At 50.8% G+C, this 20,000-nt stretch overlaps 3 non-coding genes across 3 annotated transcripts in view; all 3 read left to right on the plus strand.

Annotated features, from left to right (window-relative positions):
- Nucleotides 1-15,894: 15,894 nt before the first annotated feature.
- On the plus strand, nucleotides 15,895-17,772 carry LOC123500597. Its single transcript, XR_006673392.1, has one exon. It is a non-coding gene; the product is annotated as a small subunit ribosomal RNA (ribosomal RNA).
- A 551-nt stretch (nucleotides 17,773-18,323) lies between these two features.
- On the plus strand, nucleotides 18,324-18,483 carry LOC123500596. The gene has a single exon (XR_006673391.1). It is a non-coding gene; the product is annotated as a 5.8S ribosomal RNA (ribosomal RNA).
- Nucleotides 18,484-19,133: 650 nt separating this feature from the next.
- Nucleotides 19,134-20,000, plus strand: part of LOC123500598 — a 4,808-nt gene continuing 3,941 nt past the window's right edge. Inside the window, exon 1 of the ribosomal RNA XR_006673393.1 lies at nucleotides 19,134-20,000. This exon is cut by the window's right edge and continues 3,941 nt beyond it. This is a non-coding gene — a ribosomal RNA (large subunit ribosomal RNA).

The following is a 20,000-nucleotide window of genomic DNA, read 5'->3' on the forward strand; positions in this document are numbered from 1 at the left end:
AAAAAGTGCTCACTTCCCTCTCCTAGGCAACAAGTGAGCAAAATGAAGTACCGATTTTCTAGCGAAAACGCCTGTCTCACCCCTTTGTAGGGCCTCTTCAGATGACAGACACGAATGAGCAGGTAGAGCTTGATCTGCTGAATGAGCGACACCACATTGGAAGCTTGTAATGAGATGAAAACCTGTCATCAAAAGTGCTCACTTCCCTCTCCTAGGCCTGTCATCACCGACCTCAAAGTTCTCTGGCAACATAAAAAGTGCTCACTTCCCTCTCCTAGGCAACAAGTGAGCAAAATGAAGTACCGATTTTCTAGCGAAAACGCCTGTCTCACCCCTTTGTAGGGCCTCTTCAGATGACAGACACGAATGAGCAGGTAGAGCTTGATCTGCTGAATGAGCGACACCACATTGGAAGCTTGTAATGAGATGAAAACCTGTCATCACCGACCTCAAAGTTCTCTGGCAACATAAAAGTGCTCACTTCCTCTCCTAGGCAACAAGTGAGCAAAATGAAGTACCGATTTTCTAGCGAAAACGCCTGTCTCACCCCTTTGTAGGGCCTCTTCAGATGACAGACACGAATGAGCAGGTAGAGCTTGATCTGCTGAATGAGCGACACCACATTGGAAGCTTGTAATGAGATGAAAACCTGTCATCACCGACCTCAAAGTTCTCTGGCAACATAAAAGTGCTCACTTCCTCTCCTAGGCAACAAGTGAGCAAAATGAAGTACCGATTTTCTAGCGAAAACGCCTGTCTCACCCCTTTGTAGGGCCTCTTCAGATGACAGACACGAATGAGCAGGTAGAGCTTGATCTGCTGAATGAGCGACACCACATTGGAAGCTTGTAATGAGATGAAAACCTGTCATCACCGACCTCAAAGTTCTCTGGCAACATAAAAAGTGCTCACTTCCCTCTCCTAGGCAACAAGTGAGCAAAATGAAGTACCGATTTTCTAGCGAAAACGCCTGTCTCACCCCTTTGTAGGGCCTCTTCAGATGACAGACACGAATGAGCAGGTAGAGCTTGATCTGCTGAATGAGCGACACCACATTGGAAGCTTGTAATGAGATGAAAACCTGTCATCACCGACCTCAAAGTTCTCTGGCAACATAAAAAGTGCTCACTTCCCTCTCCTAGGCAACAAGTGAGCAAAATGAAGTACCGATTTTCTAGCGAAAACGCCTGTCTCACCCCTTTGTAGGGCCTCTTCAGATGACAGACACGAATGAGCAGGTAGAGCTTGATCTGCTGAATGAGCGACACCACATTGGAAGCTTGTAATGAGATGAAAACCTGTCATCACCGACCTCAAAGTTCTCTGGCAACATAAAAGTGCTCACTTCCTCTCCTAGGCAACAAGTGAGCAAAATGAAGTACCGATTTTCTAGCGAAAACGCCTGTCTCACCCCTTTGTAGGGCCTCTTCAGATGACAGACACGAATGAGCAGGTAGAGCTTGATCTGCTGAATGAGCGACACCACATTGGAAGCTTGTAATGAGATGAAAACCTGTCATCACCGACCTCAAAGTTCTCTGGCAACATAAAAGTGCTCACTTCCTCTCTCTAGGCAACAAGTGAGCAAAATGAAGTACCGATTTTCTAGCGAAAACGCCTGTCTCACCCCTTTGTAGGGCCTCTTCAGATGACAGACACGAATGAGCAGGTAGAGCTTGATCTGCTGAATGAGCGACACCACATTGGAAGCTTGTAATGAGATGAAAACCTGTCATCACCGACCTCAAAGTTCTCTGGCAACATAAAAAGTGCTCACTTCCCTCTCCTAGGCAACAAGTGAGCAAAATGAAGTACCGATTTTCTAGCGAAAACGCCTGTCTCACCCCTTTGTAGGGCCTCTTCAGATGACAGACACGAATGAGCAGGTAGAGCTTGATCTGCTGAATGAGCGACACCACATTGGAAGCTTGTAATGAGATGAAAACCTGTCATCACCGACCTCAAAGTTCTCTGGCAACATAAAAAGTGCTCACTTCCCTCTCCTAGGCAACAAGTGAGCAAAATGAAGTACCGATTTTCTAGCGAAAACGCCTGTCTCACCCCTTTGTAGGGCCTCTTCAGATGACAGACACGAATGAGCAGGTAGAGCTTGATCTGCTGAATGAGCGACACCACATTGGAAGCTTGTAATGAGATGAAAACCTGTCATCACCGACCTCAAAGTTCTCTGGCAACATAAAAGTGCTCACTTCCTCTCCTAGGCAACAAGTGAGCAAAATGAAGTACCGATTTTCTAGCGAAAACGCCTGTCTCACCCCTTTGTAGGGCCTCTTCAGATGACAGACACGAATGAGCAGGTAGAGCTTGATCTGCTGAATGAGCGACACCACATTGGAAGCTTGTAATGAGATGAAAACCTGTCATCACCGACCTCAAAGTTCTCTGGCAACATAAAAGTGCTCACTTCCTCTCCTAGGCAACAAGTGAGCAAAATGAAGTACCGATTTTCTAGCGAAAACGCCTGTCTCACCCCTTTGTAGGGCCTCTTCAGATGACAGACACGAATGAGCAGGTAGAGCTTGATCTGCTGAATGAGCGACACCACATTGGAAGCTTGTAATGAGATGAAAACCTGTCATCACCGACCTCAAAGTTCTCTGGCAACATAAAAAGTGCTCACTTCCCTCTCCTAGGCAACAAGTGAGCAAAATGAAGTACCGATTTTCTAGCGAAAACGCCTGTCTCACCCCTTTGTAGGGCCTCTTCAGATGACAGACACGAATGAGCAGGTAGAGCTTGATCTGCTGAATGAGCGACACCACATTGGAAGCTTGTAATGAGATGAAAACCTGTCATCACCGACCTCAAAGTTCTCTGGCAACATAAAAGTGCTCACTTCCTCTCCTAGGCAACAAGTGAGCAAAATGAAGTACCGATTTTCTAGCGAAAACGCCTGTCTCACCCCTTTGTAGGGCCTCTTCAGATGACAGACACGAATGAGCAGGTAGAGCTTGATCTGCTGAATGAGCGACACCACATTGGAAGCTTGTAATGAGATGAAAACCTGTCATCACCGACCTCAAAGTTCTCTGGCAACATAAAAAGTGCTCACTTCCCTCTCCTAGGCAACAAGTGAGCAAAATGAAGTACCGATTTTCTAGCGAAAACGCCTGTCTCACCCCTTTGTAGGGCCTCTTCAGATGACAGACACGAATGAGCAGGTAGAGCTTGATCTGCTGAATGAGCGACACCACATTGGAAGCTTGTAATGAGATGAAAACCTGTCATCACCGACCTCAAAGTTCTCTGGCAACATAAAAGTGCTCACTTCCTCTCTAGGCAACAAGTGAGCAAAATGAAGTACCGATTTTCTAGCGAAAACGCCTGTCTCACCCCTTTGTAGGGCCTCTTCAGATGACAGACACGAATGAGCAGGTAGAGCTTGATCTGCTGAATGAGCGACACCACATTGGAAGCTTGTAATGAGATGAAAACCTGTCATCACCGACCTCAAAGTTCTCTGGCAACATAAAAAGTGCTCACTTCCCTCTCCTAGGCAACAAGTGAGCAAAATGAAGTACCGATTTTCTAGCGAAAACGCCTGTCTCACCCCTTTGTAGGGCCTCTTCAGATGACAGACACGAATGAGCAGGTAGAGCTTGATCTGCTGAATGAGCGACACCACATTGGAAGCTTGTAATGAGATGAAAACCTGTCATCACCGACCTCAAAGTTCTCTGGCAACATAAAAGTGCTCACTTCCTCTCCTAGGCAACAAGTGAGCAAAATGAAGTACCGATTTTCTAGCGAAAACGCCTGTCTCACCCCTTTGTAGGGCCTCTTCAGATGACAGACACGAATGAGCAGGTAGAGCTTGATCTGCTGAATGAGCGACACCACATTGGAAGCTTGTAATGAGATGAAAACCTGTCATCACCGACCTCAAAGTTCTCTGGCAACATAAAAGTGCTCACTTCCTCTCCTAGGCAACAAGTGAGCAAAATGAAGTACCGATTTTCTAGCGAAAACGCCTGTCTCACCCCTTTGTAGGGCCTCTTCAGATGACAGACACGAATGAGCAGGTAGAGCTTGATCTGCTGAATGAGCGACACCACATTGGAAGCTTGTAATGAGATGAAAACCTGTCATCACCGACCTCAAAGTTCTCTGGCAACATAAAAGTGCTCACTTCCTCTCCTAGGCAACAAGTGAGCAAAATGAAGTACCGATTTTCTAGCGAAAAACGCCCGTCTCACCCCTTTGTAGGGCCTCTTCAGCTGACAGACACGAATGAGCAGGTAGAGCTTGATCTGCTGAATGAGCGACACCACATTGGAAGCTTGTAATGAGATGAAAACCTGTCATCACCGACCTCAAAGTTCTCTGGCAACATAAAAGTGCTCACTTCCTCTCCTAGGCAACAAGTGAGCAAAATGAAGTACCGATTTTCTAGCGAAAACGCCCGTCTCACCCCTTTGTAGGGCCTCTTCAGATGACAGACACGAATGAGCAGGTAGAGCTTGATCTGCTGAATGAGCGACACCACATTGGAAGCTTGTAATGAGATGAAAAACCTGTCATCACCGACCTCAAAGTTCTCTGGCAACATAAAAAGTGCTCACTTCCCTCTCCTAGGCAACAAGTGAGCAAAATGAAGTACCGATTTTCTAGCGAAAAACGCCCGTCTCACCCCTTTGTAGGGCCTCTTCAGCTGACAGACACGAATGAGCAGGTAGAGCTTGATCTGCTGAATGAGCGACACCACATTGGAAGCTTGTAATGAGATGAAAACCTGTCATCACCGACCTCAAAGTTCTCTGGCAACATAAAAGTGCTCACTTCCTCTCAACAAGGAGCAAAATGAAGTGAGCAAATGAAAATGAAGTACCGATTTTCTAGCGAAAACGCCCGTCTCACCCCTTTGTAGGGCCTCTTCAGATGACAGACACAAATGAGCAGGTAGAGCTTGATCTGCTGAATGAGCGACACCACATTGGAAGCTTTTAATGAGATGAAAAACCTGTCATCACCGACCTCAAAGTTCTCTGGCAACATAAAAGTGCTCACTTCCCTCTCCTAGGCAACAAGTGAGCAAAATGAAGTACCGATTTTCTAGCGAAAAACGCCAATCTCCACCCTTTGTAGGGCCTCTTCAGCTGACAGACACGAATGAGCAGGTAGAGCTTGATCTGCTGAATGAGCGACACCACATTGGAAGCTTGTAATGAGATGAAAACTCTGTCATCACCGACCTCAAAGTTCTCTGGCAACATAAAAGTGCTCACTTCCTCTCTAGGCAACAAGTGAGCAAAATGAAGTACCGATTTTCTAGCGAAAACGCCTGTCTCACCCTGACACCCGGCAGGGCCTCTTCAGCTGACAGACACGAATGAGCAGGCTGAGAGCTCTGATTTGAGCTCTGAGCACGAATGAGCGACACCACATTGCTTGTAATGAGATGAAAACCTGTCATCACCGACCTCAAAGTAATGAGATTTGGGCTAAACAAAAAGTGAGCTGTCATCAAAGTTTTGGCAGGGCCTCTTCAGATGACAGAACGGATGAGCAGGTGACAGAGAGCTTGATCTGCTGAATGAGCGACACCACATTGGAAGCTTGTAATGAGATGAAAAACCTGTCATCACCGACCTCAAAGTTCTCTGGCAACATAAAAAACCTGCCTCAAAGTCACTTGCTCACTTCCTCTCCTAGGATTTTCACCCGGGTCTGATGACATTTGAGTGAACATTGATCCGTTCACGGTGTCTCCCGGGCTGCGGCACCGGCACGGGAGTGTGGCAATGCGTCTTCTCCTTACCTGGACGCAGTTTCAAGGGCGGCGAGAAAATTCCCAGGCACTTGTGGGCTAAACAAAATTTTAACAAAAACTTTTTATTTTTGAGAAATTTGCTCCAAATTTGGCATGTAGCCTTCCTCTGACACGGAACGGATCGTGTCAGAGTGTCATCGCAATAGCTACGGGGAAAGGGTGGTTGAGATTTCCCGGGCTGGGAGCGCGGGAGAAGAGTGCCGCCGATCGCAGCATAGCTTGTTGCCCCAGTTTGATTTCGCTCCCGGCGCCAGGACGCTGTCTCTTGCCGGCCGATCCCGTAGCTTGCTCGCTACGGTGTTGGGATTTTTCCCGCACGTTTCTCCCCGTCACCCGGGTCTGATGACATTTGAGTGAACATTGATCCGTTCACGGTGTCTCCCGGGCTGCGGCACCGGCACAGGAGTGTGGCAATGCGTCTTCTCCTTACCTGGACGCAGTTTCAAGGGCGGCGAGAAAATTCCCAGGCACTTGTGGGCTAAACAAAATTTTAACAAAAAACTTTTTTATTTTTGAGAAATTTGCCTCCAAATTTGGCATGCAGCCTTCCTCTGACACGGAACGGATCGTGTCAGAGTGTCATCGCAATAGCTACGGGGAAAGGGTGGTTGAGATTTCCCGGGCTGGGAGCGCGGGAGAAGAGTGCCGCCGATCGCAGCATAGCTTGTTGCCCCAGTTTGATTTCGCTCCCGGCGCCAGGACGCTGTCTCTTGCCGGCCGATCCCGTAGCTTGCTCGCTACGGTGTTGGGATTTTCTCCCGCACGTTTCTCCCCGTCACCCGGGTCTGATGACATTTGAGTGAACATTGATCCGTTCACGGTGTCTCCCGGGCTGCGGCACCGGCACAGGAGTGTGGCAATGCGTCTTCTCCTTACCTGGACGCAGTTTCAAGGGCGGCGAGAAAATTCCCAGGCACTTGTGGGCTAAACAAAATTTTAACAAAAAACTTTTTTATTTTTGAGAAATTTGCCTCCAAATTTGGCATGCAGCCTTCCTCTGACACGGAACGGATCGTGTCAGAGTGTCATCGCAATAGCTACGGGGAAAGGGTGGTTGAGATTTCCCGGGCTGGGAGCGCGGGAGAAGAGTGCCGCCGATCGCAGCATAGCTTGTTGCCCCAGTTTGATTTCGCTCCCGGCGCCAGGACGCTGTCTCTTGCCGGCCGATCCCGTAGCTTGCTCGCTACGGTGTTGGGATTTTCTCCCGCACGTTTCTCCCCGTCACCCGGGTCTGATGACATTTGAGTGAACATTGATCCGTTCACGGTGTCTCCCGGGCTGCGGCACCGGCACAGGAGTGTGGCAATGCGTCTTCTCCTTACCTGGACGCAGTTTCAAGGGCGGCGAGAAAATTCCCAGGCACTTGTGGGCTAAACAAAATTTTAACAAAAAACTTTTTTATTTTTGAGAAATTTGCCTCCAAATTTGGCATGCAGCCTTCCTCTGACACGGAACGGATCGTGTCAGAGTGTCATCGCAATAGCTACGGGGAAAGGGTGGTTGAGATTTCCCGGGCTGGGAGCGCGGGAGAAGAGTGCCGCCGATCGCAGCATAGCTTGTTGCCCCAGTTTGATTTCGCTCCCGGCGCCAGGACGCTGTCTCTTGCCGGCCGATCCCGTAGCTTGCTCGCTACGGTGTTGGGATTTTCTCCCGCACGTTTCTCCCCGTCACCCGGGTCTGATGACATTTGAGTGAACATTGATCCGTTCACGGTGTCTCCCGGGCTGCGGCACCGGCACAGGAGTGTGGCAATGCGTCTTCTCCTTACCTGGACGCAGTTTCAAGGGCGGCGAGAAAATTCCCAGGCACTTGTGGGCTAAACAAAATTTTAACAAAAAACTTTTTTATTTTTGAGAAATTTGCCTCCAAATTTGGCATGCAGCCTTCCTCTGACACGGAACGGATCGTGTCAGAGTGTCATCGCAATAGCTACGGGGAAAGGGTGGTTGAGATTTCCCGGGCTGGGAGCGCGGGAGAAGAGTGCCGCCGATCGCAGCATAGCTTGTTGCCCCAGTTTGATTTCGCTCCCGGCGCCAGGACGCTGTCTCTTGCCGGCCGATCCCGTAGCTTGCTCGCTACGGTGTTGGGATTTTCTCCCGCACGTTTCTCCCCGTCACCCGGGTCTGATGACATTTGAGTGAACATTGATCCGTTCACGGTGTCTCCCGGGCTGCGGCACCGGCACAGGAGTGTGGCAATGCGTCTTCTCCTTACCTGGACGCAGTTTCAAGGGCGGCGAGAAAATTCCCAGGCACTTGTGGGCTAAACAAAATTTTAACAAAAAACTTTTTTATTTTTGAGAAATTTGCCTCCAAATTTGGCATGCAGCCTTCCTCTGACACGGAACGGATCGTGTCAGAGTGTCATCGCAATAGCTACGGGGAAAGGGTGGTTGAGATTTCCCGGAAGAGTGCCGCCGATCGCAGCATAGCTTGTTGCCCCAGTTTGATTTCGCCCCGGCGCCAGGACGCTGTCTCTTGCCGGCCGATCCCGTAGCTTGCTCGCTACGGTGTTGGGATTTTCTCCCGCACGTTTCTCCCCGTCACCCGCTGACGACGTGTTGGGATTTTCTCCCGCACGTTTTTGCCCGTCACCCGGGTCTGACATTTGACGTATCATTGCCTCGTTCACGGTGTCTCCCGCGCTCTGGCACCGGTACAGGCTTGCGGCAGAGCGTCTTCTTTTTTGCACCTGGGTCTGAACACACTTTCAAGGCGGCAAGCCATTTCAGAATTTCAGCACTTATGGGCTAAACAAAATTTTAACAAAAAACTTTTTTATTTTTGAGAAATTTGCCTCCAAATTTGGCATGCAGCCTTCTTCTGACACGGAACGGATCGTGTCAGAGTTTCATCGCAATAGCTACGGGGAAAGGGGTGGTTGAGATTTCGGGTAGGGGGAAAGGGTGGTTGAGATTTCCCGGGGTTGGGAGCGCGGGAGAAGAGGGCCGATCACATAGCTTGCCCTAGTTTGGATTTCGCTCCCGCGGCCAGCTAGTGTCTCTTGCCGGCCGATCCCGTAGCTTGCTCGCTGGCCAGCTACGGTGTTGGGATTTTCTCCCGCACGTTTTTGCCCGTCACCCGGGTCTGACATTTGACGTAACATTGCCTCGTTCACGGTGTCTCCCGCGCTCCGGCACCGGCACAGGCGTGCGGCAGAGCGTCTTCTCCTCACCTGGACACAGTTTCAAGGGCGGCGAGAAAATTCCCAGACAATTATGGGCTAAATAAAATTTTAACAAAAAACTTTTTTATTTTTGAGAAATTAGCCTCCAAATTTTGCATGCGGCCTTCTTCTGACACGGAACGGATCGTGTCAATGTTTCGTGTCAATATCTCGATGGGAAAGGTACTTACAAAAAAATGACAAAATTAAGCACTTGGAGCGAAAGACGCTGTACATTCTTAAGACACTAAGAGCGCCTTGAGCAACAAGAGACGAAAAACAGACAAAAACACTTAAGCGTAAACTATAAGACATAGAGACATGATACACACATGTATATATAGTGTATACACTGTATATACCATCTATAACGCGATATATTTGATATATTGTATATTTTTTATAGTAGAGTGAAAAGTATTTTCGATGTGTTGCGGTAAGCCAATCCTGTAGCTTGAAGGGTTTGACATTGTCACCTGGCTTAGGTCCCGGTCGTTTTTCCGCCGGGCGCTCGCCAACTCCGTTGTGGCATGCGCTGCGGCTACGGCGGTAGAGCCGGTCACAGGCGGAAACGCGCGGTACGGGGTTCCGCCTGGCAACGCGGCCTCGGCGGCGGAGCCGTTCATAGGCGAAAACGCGCGGACGGGGTTCCGCCTGCCAACGCGGCTACGGAATTGAGTTTGGGTCCCGGTGATTTTCGTGCGGGTCCCGGTGATTTTCGTGCGGGGATTACTTTTTTTTCTAGTTTCCATACTTTTCACAGTACGTGTACCTTCTTGCACACTGTGATCGGTACGGTGGTTAAGAAGGTATTTCACGTGTTTTGTGCTCGATTCCTTCACCAGGACTACTCGATCTTGGTTTTTCCATAAAAAAAGCACCTTATTTAAAAGCGACGATATAATCCTTTCAGATTATGAAACTAGACTAAGAAACACATCTGTCTATGTTGTTAGTAATCCTCTGGCGATAGCGTGTAAGTAAGTAATCCATGGTGAGCGAAGGTAGGTTCAACAACGGGTTCGGGCTTGGCCTCGCGGGCTGGGAGCGCGGGAGAGCGGGGCCGATCCCGTAGCTTGCCCTGGTTTGATTTCGCTCCCGCGGCCAGCTGGTATCTCTCGCCGGCCGATCCCGTAGCTTGCTCGCCGGCCAGCTACGGCTTCGGAATTTTCTCCCGCGCGTTTCTCCCCGTCACCCGGGTCCGACTTTGACTAAATATTGCCTCGTTCACGGTGTGTCCCGGGTTCCGTCAGCGGCACGGGCGTGCGGCAGAGCGTCTACTCGTCACCTGGTCAGAGTTTGAGCGCCGTTGAGAATGTTCACAGTCACTTGTGCGTGAAATAAAATTTGACCAAAAAACTTTTTTATTTTTGAGAAATTTGCCTCCAAATTTGGCATGCGGCCTTCCTCTGACACGGAACGGATCGTGTCAGAGTGTCATCGCAATAGCTACGGGGAAAGGGGTGGTTGAGATTTCCCGGGGCTGGGAGCGCGGGAGAGCGGGCCGATCCCGTAGCTTGCCCTGGTTTGATTTCGCCCCGCGGCCAGCTGGTATCTCTCGCCGGCCGATCCCGTAGCTTGCTCGCCGGCCAGCTACGGCTTCGGAATTTTCTCCCGCGCGTTTCTCCCCGTCACCCGGGTCCGACTTTGACCAAATATTGCCTCGTTCACGGTGTGTCCTGGGTTCCGTCACCGGCACGGGCGTGCGGCAGAGCGTCTACTCGTCACCTGGTCAGAGTTTGACGTTGAGAATGTGAGAATGTTCACAGTCACTTGTGCGTGAAATAAAATTTGACCAAAAAACTTTTTTATTTTTGAGAAATTTGCCTCCAAATTTGGCATGCGGCCTTCCTCTGACACGGAACGGATCGTGTCAGAGTGTCATCGCAATAGCTACGGGGAAAGGGGTGGTTGAGATTTCCCGGGGCTGGGAGCGCGGGAGAGCGGGGCCGATCCCGTAGCTTGCCCTGGTTTGGATTTCGCTCCCGCGGCCAGCTGGTATCTCTCGCCGGCCGATCCCGTAGCTTGCTCGCCGGCCAGCTACGGCTTCGGAATTTTCTCCCGCGTTTCTCCCCGTCACCCGGGTCCGACTTTGACTAAATATTGCCTCGTTCACGGTGTGTCCCGGGTTCCGTCACCGGCACGGGCGTGCGGCAGAGCGTCTACTCGTCACCTGGTCAGAGTTTGAGCGCCGTTGAGAATGTTCACAGTCACTTGTGCGTTAAATAAAATTTGACCAAAAAACTTTTTTATTTTTGAGAAATTTGCCTCCAAATTTGGCATGCGGCCTTCCTCTGACACGGAACGGATCGTGTCAGAGTGTCATCGCAATAGCTACGGGGAAAGGGTGGTTGAGATTTCCCGGGCTGGGAGCGCGGGAGAGCGGGGCCGATCCCGTAGCTTGCCCTGGTTTGATTTCGCCCCGGGGCCAGCTGGTATCTCTCGCCGGCCGATCCCGTAGCTTGCTCGCCGGCCAGCTACGGCTTCGGAATTTTCTCCCGCACGTTTCTCCCCGTCACCCGGGTGTGACATTTGACGAAACATTGATCCGTTCACGGTGTCTCCCGGCTGCGGCGCCTGCACAGGGTGTGGCATAGCGTCTTCTCCTCACCTGGACACAGTTTCAAGGGCGGCGAGAAAATTCCCAGACAATTATGGGCTAAATAAAAATTTAACAAAAAACTTTTTTATTTTTGAGAAATTTGCCTCCAAATTTTGCATGCGGCCTTCCTTTGACACGGAACGGATCGTGTCAATGTTTCGTGTCAATATCTCATGGGAAAGGTACTTACAAAAAAATGACAAAATTAAGCACTTGGAGCGTAAGACGCTGTACATTCCTTAGACACTAAGAGCGCCTTGAACGACAAGAGACGAAAAACAGACAAAAACACTTAAGCGTAAACTATAAGACATAGAGACATGATACACACATGTATATATAGTGTATACACTGTATATACCATCTATAACGCGATATATTTGATATATTGTATATTTTTTATAGTAGAGTGAAAAGTATTTTCGATGTGTTGCGCTAAGCCAATCCTGTAGCTTGAAGGGTTTGACATTGTCAACTGGCTTAGGTCCCGGTCGTTTTTCTGCCGGGCAGTCGCCAACTCCGTTGTGGCCTGCGCTGCGGCTACGGCGGCGGAGCCGGTCACAGGCGGAAACGCGCGGACGGGTTGGTTGGTTCCGCCTGGCAACGCGGTGGTGGCCCCGGCGGCGGAGCCGGTCATAGGCGGAAACGCGCGGGACGGGGTTCCGCCTGCCAACGCGGCTACGGAATTGAGTTTGGGTCCCGGTGGTTTTCGTGCGGGGATTACTTTTTTTTCTAGTTTCCATACTTTTCACAGTAAGTGTACCCTTTTGCACACAGTGATCGGTACGGATGTTAAGAAGGTATTTCACGTGTTTTGTGCACGATTCCTGCACCAGAACTACCCGATCTTGGTTTTTCTAAAAAAAAACCCACCTTATTTAAAAGCGACGATATAATGCTTTCAGATTATGAAACTAGACTGAGAAACACATATGTCTAGGTTGTTAGTAATCCTCTGGCAAGAGCGTGTAAGTAAGTAATCCATGGTGGGCGAAGGTAGGTAGGTTCAACGGGTTCGGACTTGGCCTCGCGGGCTGGGAGCGCGGGAGAGCGGGGCCGATCCCGTAGCTTGCCCTGGTTTGGAATTTTCTCCCGCACGCTTCTCCCCGTCACCCGGGTCCGACTTTGGACTAAATATTGTCTCGTTCACGGTGCGTCCCGGGTTCCGGCACCGGCACAGGCGTGTCGTAGAGCGTCTACTCGTCACCTGGACAGAGTTTGAGCGCCGTTGAGAATGTTCACAGTCACTTGTGCGTTAAATAAAATTTGACCAAAAAACTTTTTTATTTTTGAGAAATTCGCCTCCAAATTTGGCATGCGACCTTCCTCTGACACGGAACGGATCGTGTCAGAGTGTCATCGCAATAGCTACGGGGAGAGGGGTGGTTGAGATTTCCCGGGGCTGGGAGCGCGGGAGTGTACGGCCGCGCGCCACCCAGCTACGGTTTTGGATTTCGCTCCCGGGGCTTGGAGCGCGGGCCGGCCGATCCCGTAGCTGGCTCGCGCCTCAGCTACGGGATCGGACTGGCCTCCCGCACCCAAACCCGCGTCACTTTCACATCTTCCTCAAAGTTTGGTTTTTGGGCGAAATGGGTCCAAATTTTGGCTGCCGGGGTTTTTTGCCACTGCAAGCACGCTGTAGGAGTTTGGTTGCAATCGGAGCAAAAAAAAAAAAATTTGGAAGTAGAGCGGGGTGGTCGGCTACGGCGTCGAGATTGTCCCGCAGGTTTTCCTGCGGGAGAAAAATCCAATTCCGTAGATGTAGCATTGGGTCCAAAATGTGAATTTCACCGAGTTCGAGTTTGAAAATATAGTAAGGAGAAGGGGTCTGACGGCTCCTTCTCCCGACCCGGGCCCGATCCATGTCTAGCCCACAACCGCTGGCAGGTGAGCACATTCGACGGCTGCTGAGACGCACGACGTTTCGTTTGGCCTCTTATCCCTGCACACTTCTCGCCAAGGTTGTGACTTGTAAATCATGGGCGTAGGTTTATCATGTACAGACCGGTAGAATGAACGGCGGACGTGCATCGCTAACAATTCACTTTGACTGTCCATGTCATTGGTCTCTACGCGCGTGGCCCACCCATCTCCTCTCCCTAGGATGAGAAGCTTCACGGCATTAGCTGCGGCTCATCGTGGAGGCGACACTGTGTGTGGTGTTTGCTTAAGCGATTTGCCTTCAAGTCAGCGCCCCCTCTCTTTTTTGATGAGGTTACACCGCTCTCCGTGCGCTTGAGAGTCTAGTTCTTGAATCGATTCTTCCTATGCGATGGTCGGTTGGAACTTGTCACACACTACACTACCAGCGGACGATGACGCCTGTTTCCTTGGGTGCTGGATCGTCGTCCACTGCTGCTGTTACTACTAAGCTATTCTTGTTGCGTTTGTTCGCCTGTGTAGCTACTAGTATAAAGTAATTGCAGCGGTGGGGCCGGCGGCGGGAGAGGTAACAGTCCGCTTCGTTCTTGTCTAGAGAGACGGAACTAAACCCCAAAATGATATACGAGAAAGGGCGCGGCGTCGTTAAGAGACGTTCATTCGTCTTAGACGCGTAGCGACTAATCCCCAAACCCCTCCCACTCTGTAATGCTGTTTGGATGACACGTTACTGAAAGAGTGGTGAATACTTTTTATTATATAGCAAGCAGTGCGTGTGTATGTATACAGGCATGTGTATGTATGTATGTTACTACTACTACTACTACTACTGCCGGTGGTACAACCTCTGCCTCTGCATATGAAGCCGTGGTGTGGCTTACTTACTTACCTGCCTCTGCTGTGTGGCGAGGTTATGTGGATGTTTCTCACGACTCTAAAGTTGGCTTCGACAACAACCGGGTAGGGGTCCGCCTCCTCAAAATCTGAGATACGGGGCGCGCGATCCGCGAAAGGGTGTTCCGCCTAGGGAGATGTTGGGTCTCCTGCTGATGGTCAGAGCAATAGCGAAGGAACTGGCCCGATAGCAACTCGGTTGCTCAATAAGAATCAGTCCTGCCCAAACAAATAAGTGAGGGTGAGCAACTCAGAAGGGACTGGATCACACAGATTGGGGTCGTCCTTATGTGAAGCGTTTGAGAGGCGCCGTTGCTTCAACTATTGTCGTGAGCGTTCCATAGCCTTTAAGCCAGTGGTTGGTGGAAGCTACACTTGACTCAATAATGTGGTCAGTGTGGATGGAATTCGGCATGTCAGTGGCGAACGACGACGACTGCCTGCCTGCGGCTGCTGCTGCTACTCCTTATTACCTTGCCTTGGGACTTCGACTTGGTGGGGCCTATTGGGGGGGCCTTCACCCACGGAGAAAGTGCCAGCACACAGTCTTCTAAGTGGTAGTGCGATGCTCAATGCAACACCATATAAATCCGCGAACAAGAAGAGATATTATTATAAGCCTCGGTAATTCCTGACGAGCATGTGAGCACACTACATATAATAGTGCTGGGGTCGAGGGGGTAAAGGTAATAATGGTGGTGGTGGTGGTGGTTGTGGGTCGTCGGTTGTCTCGTTGCTTGGCGAGCTGATTGAGTTGGATTGACGGATTGTTTATGGGGTGTGTGTGTGTGTGTGCGTGCGGGCTAGGACGGGCTGTCCCTCATCTTATAAACACAAGACGTCCGTCCGACCGAGCGCGCACACGATGACACGCACTCCACTCCATCTAAAACCCTAACGAGGAATTCACGGAAGGGCACCACTGCTCTGGTAGAGCCTATTGTGTGTGTGTGTGTGTGGGTTGGCAACCCCACCCAGCAGCGTCGCGACACAGCGTCGGGCGTTTACCTTCCCTACTATTATTACAAGAGTTTACTACTTATTATTAAGCTGAGGGTGTTAGTGAGACTTCACCCCATGATGCGAGAGAGTAAAACTCGGGAGAGGGAAAGAGAGAGAGAGAGAGAGAGAGAGAGGTGTCAGATTAAGCACCTTCCGTCAATTCCTCATTAGGGTGGTGGTGGAGCCTATTGTGGGTGGGCTTGGCAACCCCACCCAGGTGCTGCTGTTATGATGCAAAGGGAGCGTCGCGACACAGTGTCGGGCGTTTACCTTCCCTACTATTATTACAAGAGTTTACTACTTATTAAGCTGAGGGTGTTAGTGAGACTTCCTTCACCCCATGATGCGAGAGAGTAAAACTCGAGAGAGAGAGAAAAAAACAAGCAAGGTGTGACAGAGAGAGAGAGAGAAATAAAGAGGGCAAGTGTCAATCAAGCATACACGCCTTGACGTGTATGGAGGGCAGCAGTAGAGCTGCTCTGGAGTATTGAGAAGGAGGAGGGGTTTGATGTTTGATGTGCGACTCTACACTACGAGTGCCTTCATCATCACATTTTGCTACCTGGTTGATCCTGCCAGTAGTCATATGCTTGTCTCAAAGATTAAGCCATGCATGTCTAAGTACAAGCCGAGTTAAGGCGAAACCGCGAATGGCTCATTAAATCAGCTATGATTCATTGGATCTGTACCCACACTTACTTGGATAACTGTGGTAATTCTAGAGCTAATACATGCACCACGTCTCTGACCGCAAGGGAAGAGCGCTTTTATTAGTTCAAAACCGGTCGGGCCTCGGTCCGTCACCCCATTGTGTTGAATCTGAATAACTTTGAGCTGAGCGCACGGTCTCCGCACCGGCGCCGCCTCTTTCAAGTGTCTGCCTTATCAGCTTTCGATTGTAGGTTATACGCCTACAATGGCTATAACGGGTAACGGGGAATCAGGGTTCGATTCCGGAGAGGGAGCCTGAGAAACGGCTACCACATCTAAGGAAGGCAGCAGGCACGCAAATTACCCACTCCCGGCACGGGGAGGTAGTGACGAAAAATAACGATGCGAGACTCATCCGAGGCCTCGCAATCGGAATGAGTACACTTTAAATCCTTTAACGAGGATCTATTGGAGGGCAAGTCTGGTGCCAGCAGCCGCGGTAATTCCAGCTCCAATAGCGTATATTAAAGTTGTTGCGGTTAAAAAGCTCGTAGTTGGATTTCAGTTCTGGACTGACGGTTCACCGCCCGGTGCACACTGTCACGCTCCGAACAGTTTTTAACCGCCCGCTGGCTCGCACGGGTGCTCTTCATCGAGTGTCCCGCGTGGCCGGCAGAGTTTACTTTGAAAAAATTAGAGTGCTCAAAGCAGGCTACATTGACGGCCTGAATGCCTATGCATGGAATAATGGAATAGGACCTCGGTTCTATTTTGTTGGTTTTCTGAACCCGAGGTAATGACTAATAGGAACAGGCGGGGCATTCGTATTGCGACGCTAGAGGTGAAATTCTTGGACCGTCGCAAGACGAACTACTGCGAAAGCATTTGCCAAGGATGTTTTCATTAATCAAGAACGAAAGTTAGAGGTTCGAAGGCGATCAGATACCGCCCTAGTTCTAACCATAAACGATGCTGACCAGCGATCCGCCGGCGTTATTCCCATGACCCGGCGGGCAGCTTCCGGGAAACCAAAGTCTTTGGGTTCCGGGGGAAGTATGGTTGCAAAGCTGAAACTTAAAGGAATTGACGGAAGGGCACCACCAGGAGTGGAGCCTGCGGCTTAATTTGACTCAACACGGGGAACCTCACCAGGCCCAGACACCGGAAGGATTGACAGATTGAGAGCTCTTTCTCGATTCGGTGGGTGGTGGTGCATGGCCGTTCTTAGTTGGTGGAGCGATTTGTCTGGTTAATTCCGATAACGAACGAGACTCTGGCCACTAACTAACTAGTCGACGGATCTCCAGCAATTGGTGTCCAGTTCGCAGCTTCTTCTTAGAGGGATAAGCGGCAATTCTAGCCGCACGAGATTGAGCAATAACAGGTCTGTGATGCCCTTAGATGTTCTGGGCCGCACGCGCGCTACACTGAAGGGATCAACGTGTCCTCCCCCTCCGAGAGGAGCGGGTAACCCGTTGAAATCCTTTCATGATAGGGATTGGGGTTTGCAATTGTCTCCCATGAACGAGGAATTCCCAGTAAGCGCAAGTCATGAGCTTGCGTTGATTACGTCCCTGCCCTTTGTACACACCGCCCGTCGCTACTACCGATTGAATGATTTAGTGAGGCCTTCGGACTGGCGCTCTTGGATGCCAGGCCCGCGCGGTATTACTGCCGCCGGGCTCTCGGCGCCTCGAGCTGACGGAAAGATGTCCAAACTTGATCATTTAGAGGAAGTAAAAGTCGTAACAAGGTTTCCGTAGGTGAACCTGCGGAAGGATCATTATCGTGACGTTTCTGAAAGGAACGCAACTAAAAGTTAAAAAGCTCGCACCAGGGTGGCGGGGTTTGGCCTAATCAATCAGTCAGCAGCTCCTGCGGGGATAATGGCCGTGTGCCACCGTCCGCAGGAGTACAACAAGTAGTAGGGGCCTCCCTTGCCTGTCAACAGGGCCTCCTTCCCTGTTTGACAACCCAACAAAATCTTTTCTCCACTCTAACTTTCCTTCGTGCAAGGATTGTTTGAGCGGTAGACCAACACCTACTATACTACTACTACGTATGCTGAACTTACTACCTTATTACCCCTGGGATACCATGGCGATGGAGCGCAGAAGTGAGTGACTGCGGCAGCACTGACTGCTAGCTGCTCACATGCTGCGTTCGGTCGTCCCCAGTGGGTATCATTAAACCGTACACTACCCGTGTACTCAATACTACTACTACCCATTTAAAACCCAGATCACTACGTCTTCCCACAAGTCTCCTGAGGCAGAGGCAGTGGAAGTCTGATAAAGAGTCGGCCTAGTTCCGACGTAATTCCAAACATACTATCACAACTCTTAACGGTGGATCACTCGGCTCGTGGGTCGATGAAGACCGCAGCAAGCTGCGTGTCGGTATGTGAATCGCAAGAATACCAGATACATCGACAAGTCGAACGCACATTGCGGCGGCGGCACTCTCATGTGCTGCCGTCACTCCTACACGAGGGTCGGATATCATATCACATGCATCGGCATTGTCCAGCCGCGCAAGTTACTACTACTACTCTTTCAAACCACATTCGCGCCGAAAGGGCTTCACACCCTCACGCGCGTTTGTAGTACAATGAAATGGGGCACCCTTATAAAGCGGGACCAAATCCTAACGGAAGCGGTCCCGTGGGTGAGATGCATCATGGCATCTTTCAGAGTGCTTGCGTTGGTCTGGCTTTGACCGCATTGGGGAGTTTTCGCCTTTGTGGCGTTCCCTTAAGACCTAAGGCATCGATGGCGCAACGCGTGTGCGTGTTGCTGTCACGTGCCGATGACTTGGGCATTACTCGGATGAACTAGCTAGCTAGCTCATTACGAGTTTTGCCTGCGGTCTCGGCTCCCAACCTCCTATGATTAAAGCTGGTTGAGGAGGGCGACCGGGTCGGACTGTTTGTTCTGTACTGCGGCTCGCACCTACTCTATAAAGCTGGAAGGAAGGGATCGAGAACGTTGAGTGGAGCCAAAACTTTTTTCGAATCTTGTCGCGTCGACTACGGGGTTAGAGTACGCGTATCGCTTCTTTCCCCTGCTGTCGGCCGACGAGAGAGACAAAGTTGTAAAAGCACTGTGAAAAGCTTGAATGAGCGGCTTGACGGTGCGGCTCCAATGTCGACCTCGTGTTAGGGTAGAGTACCCGCCAAATTTAAGCATATTAATAAGCGGAGGAAAAGAAACCAACAGGGATTCCCTTAGTAAGGGCGACTGAACCGGGAAGAGCCCAGCGCATAACCTGGCGTCGTGACCCGGCGCCAGGGTGTTGCGTTTCGGAGGGTCCGGCACGCAGTCTCTCACCGCCTAAGTTATGCTTGAAAGCGGCCACTGCCCGTGGAGGGTGACAGGCCCGTGTGGCGGCCCGCGAGGGTACACGAGAGATTGTCGGAAAGGGCCTCTCCGTAGAGTCGGGTTGCTTGATAATGCAGCCCTAAGCAGGTGGTAAACTCCATCTAAGGCTAAATATGACCACGAGACCGATAGCGAACAAGTACCGTGAGGGAAAGTTGAAAAGAACTTTGAAGAGAGAGTTCAAGAGTACGTGAAACCGTTAAGAGCCAAACGGGTGGGACCTCGAAGGTCGAACCGAGGGATTCAGCTCGTCGGCCCAGGTCGGCCGGGTGCGGGATTCGCAGATGCGACCCAGGAAATCTGGGCGTGCCCGCACTCGAGCCGGCGCCGGCGGGCGTATTTCCCCTCGTGATGTAGGTCGCCGCGACCCGTTGCTGGGGACGTCGAAGGCCCGGGCGGACTGGTACCCCGACGTTGTGCGCCTCGTTGCGCCTTCGAAGGGGGAAACCTCCGGTGTCCTGGCTGCCCTGCGACGGTCGTGCAGCAGAGGGCGGCGCAAGCTTCCTCTCGCGGCGTGCAAAGGTCGGTGACCCACCCGACCCGTCTTGAAACACGGACCAAGGAGTCTAACATGTGTGCGAGTCATTGGGCGCACTAAACCCAAAGGCGCAATGAAAGTGAAAGGCGCGTGTCT

The sequence above is a fragment of the Portunus trituberculatus genome, unplaced genomic scaffold, assembly GCF_017591435.1.
Source record: "Portunus trituberculatus isolate SZX2019 unplaced genomic scaffold, ASM1759143v1 PGA_scaffold_425__1_contigs__length_76805, whole genome shotgun sequence".
Taxonomy (NCBI): Eukaryota; Metazoa; Arthropoda; class Malacostraca; order Decapoda; family Portunidae; genus Portunus; species Portunus trituberculatus.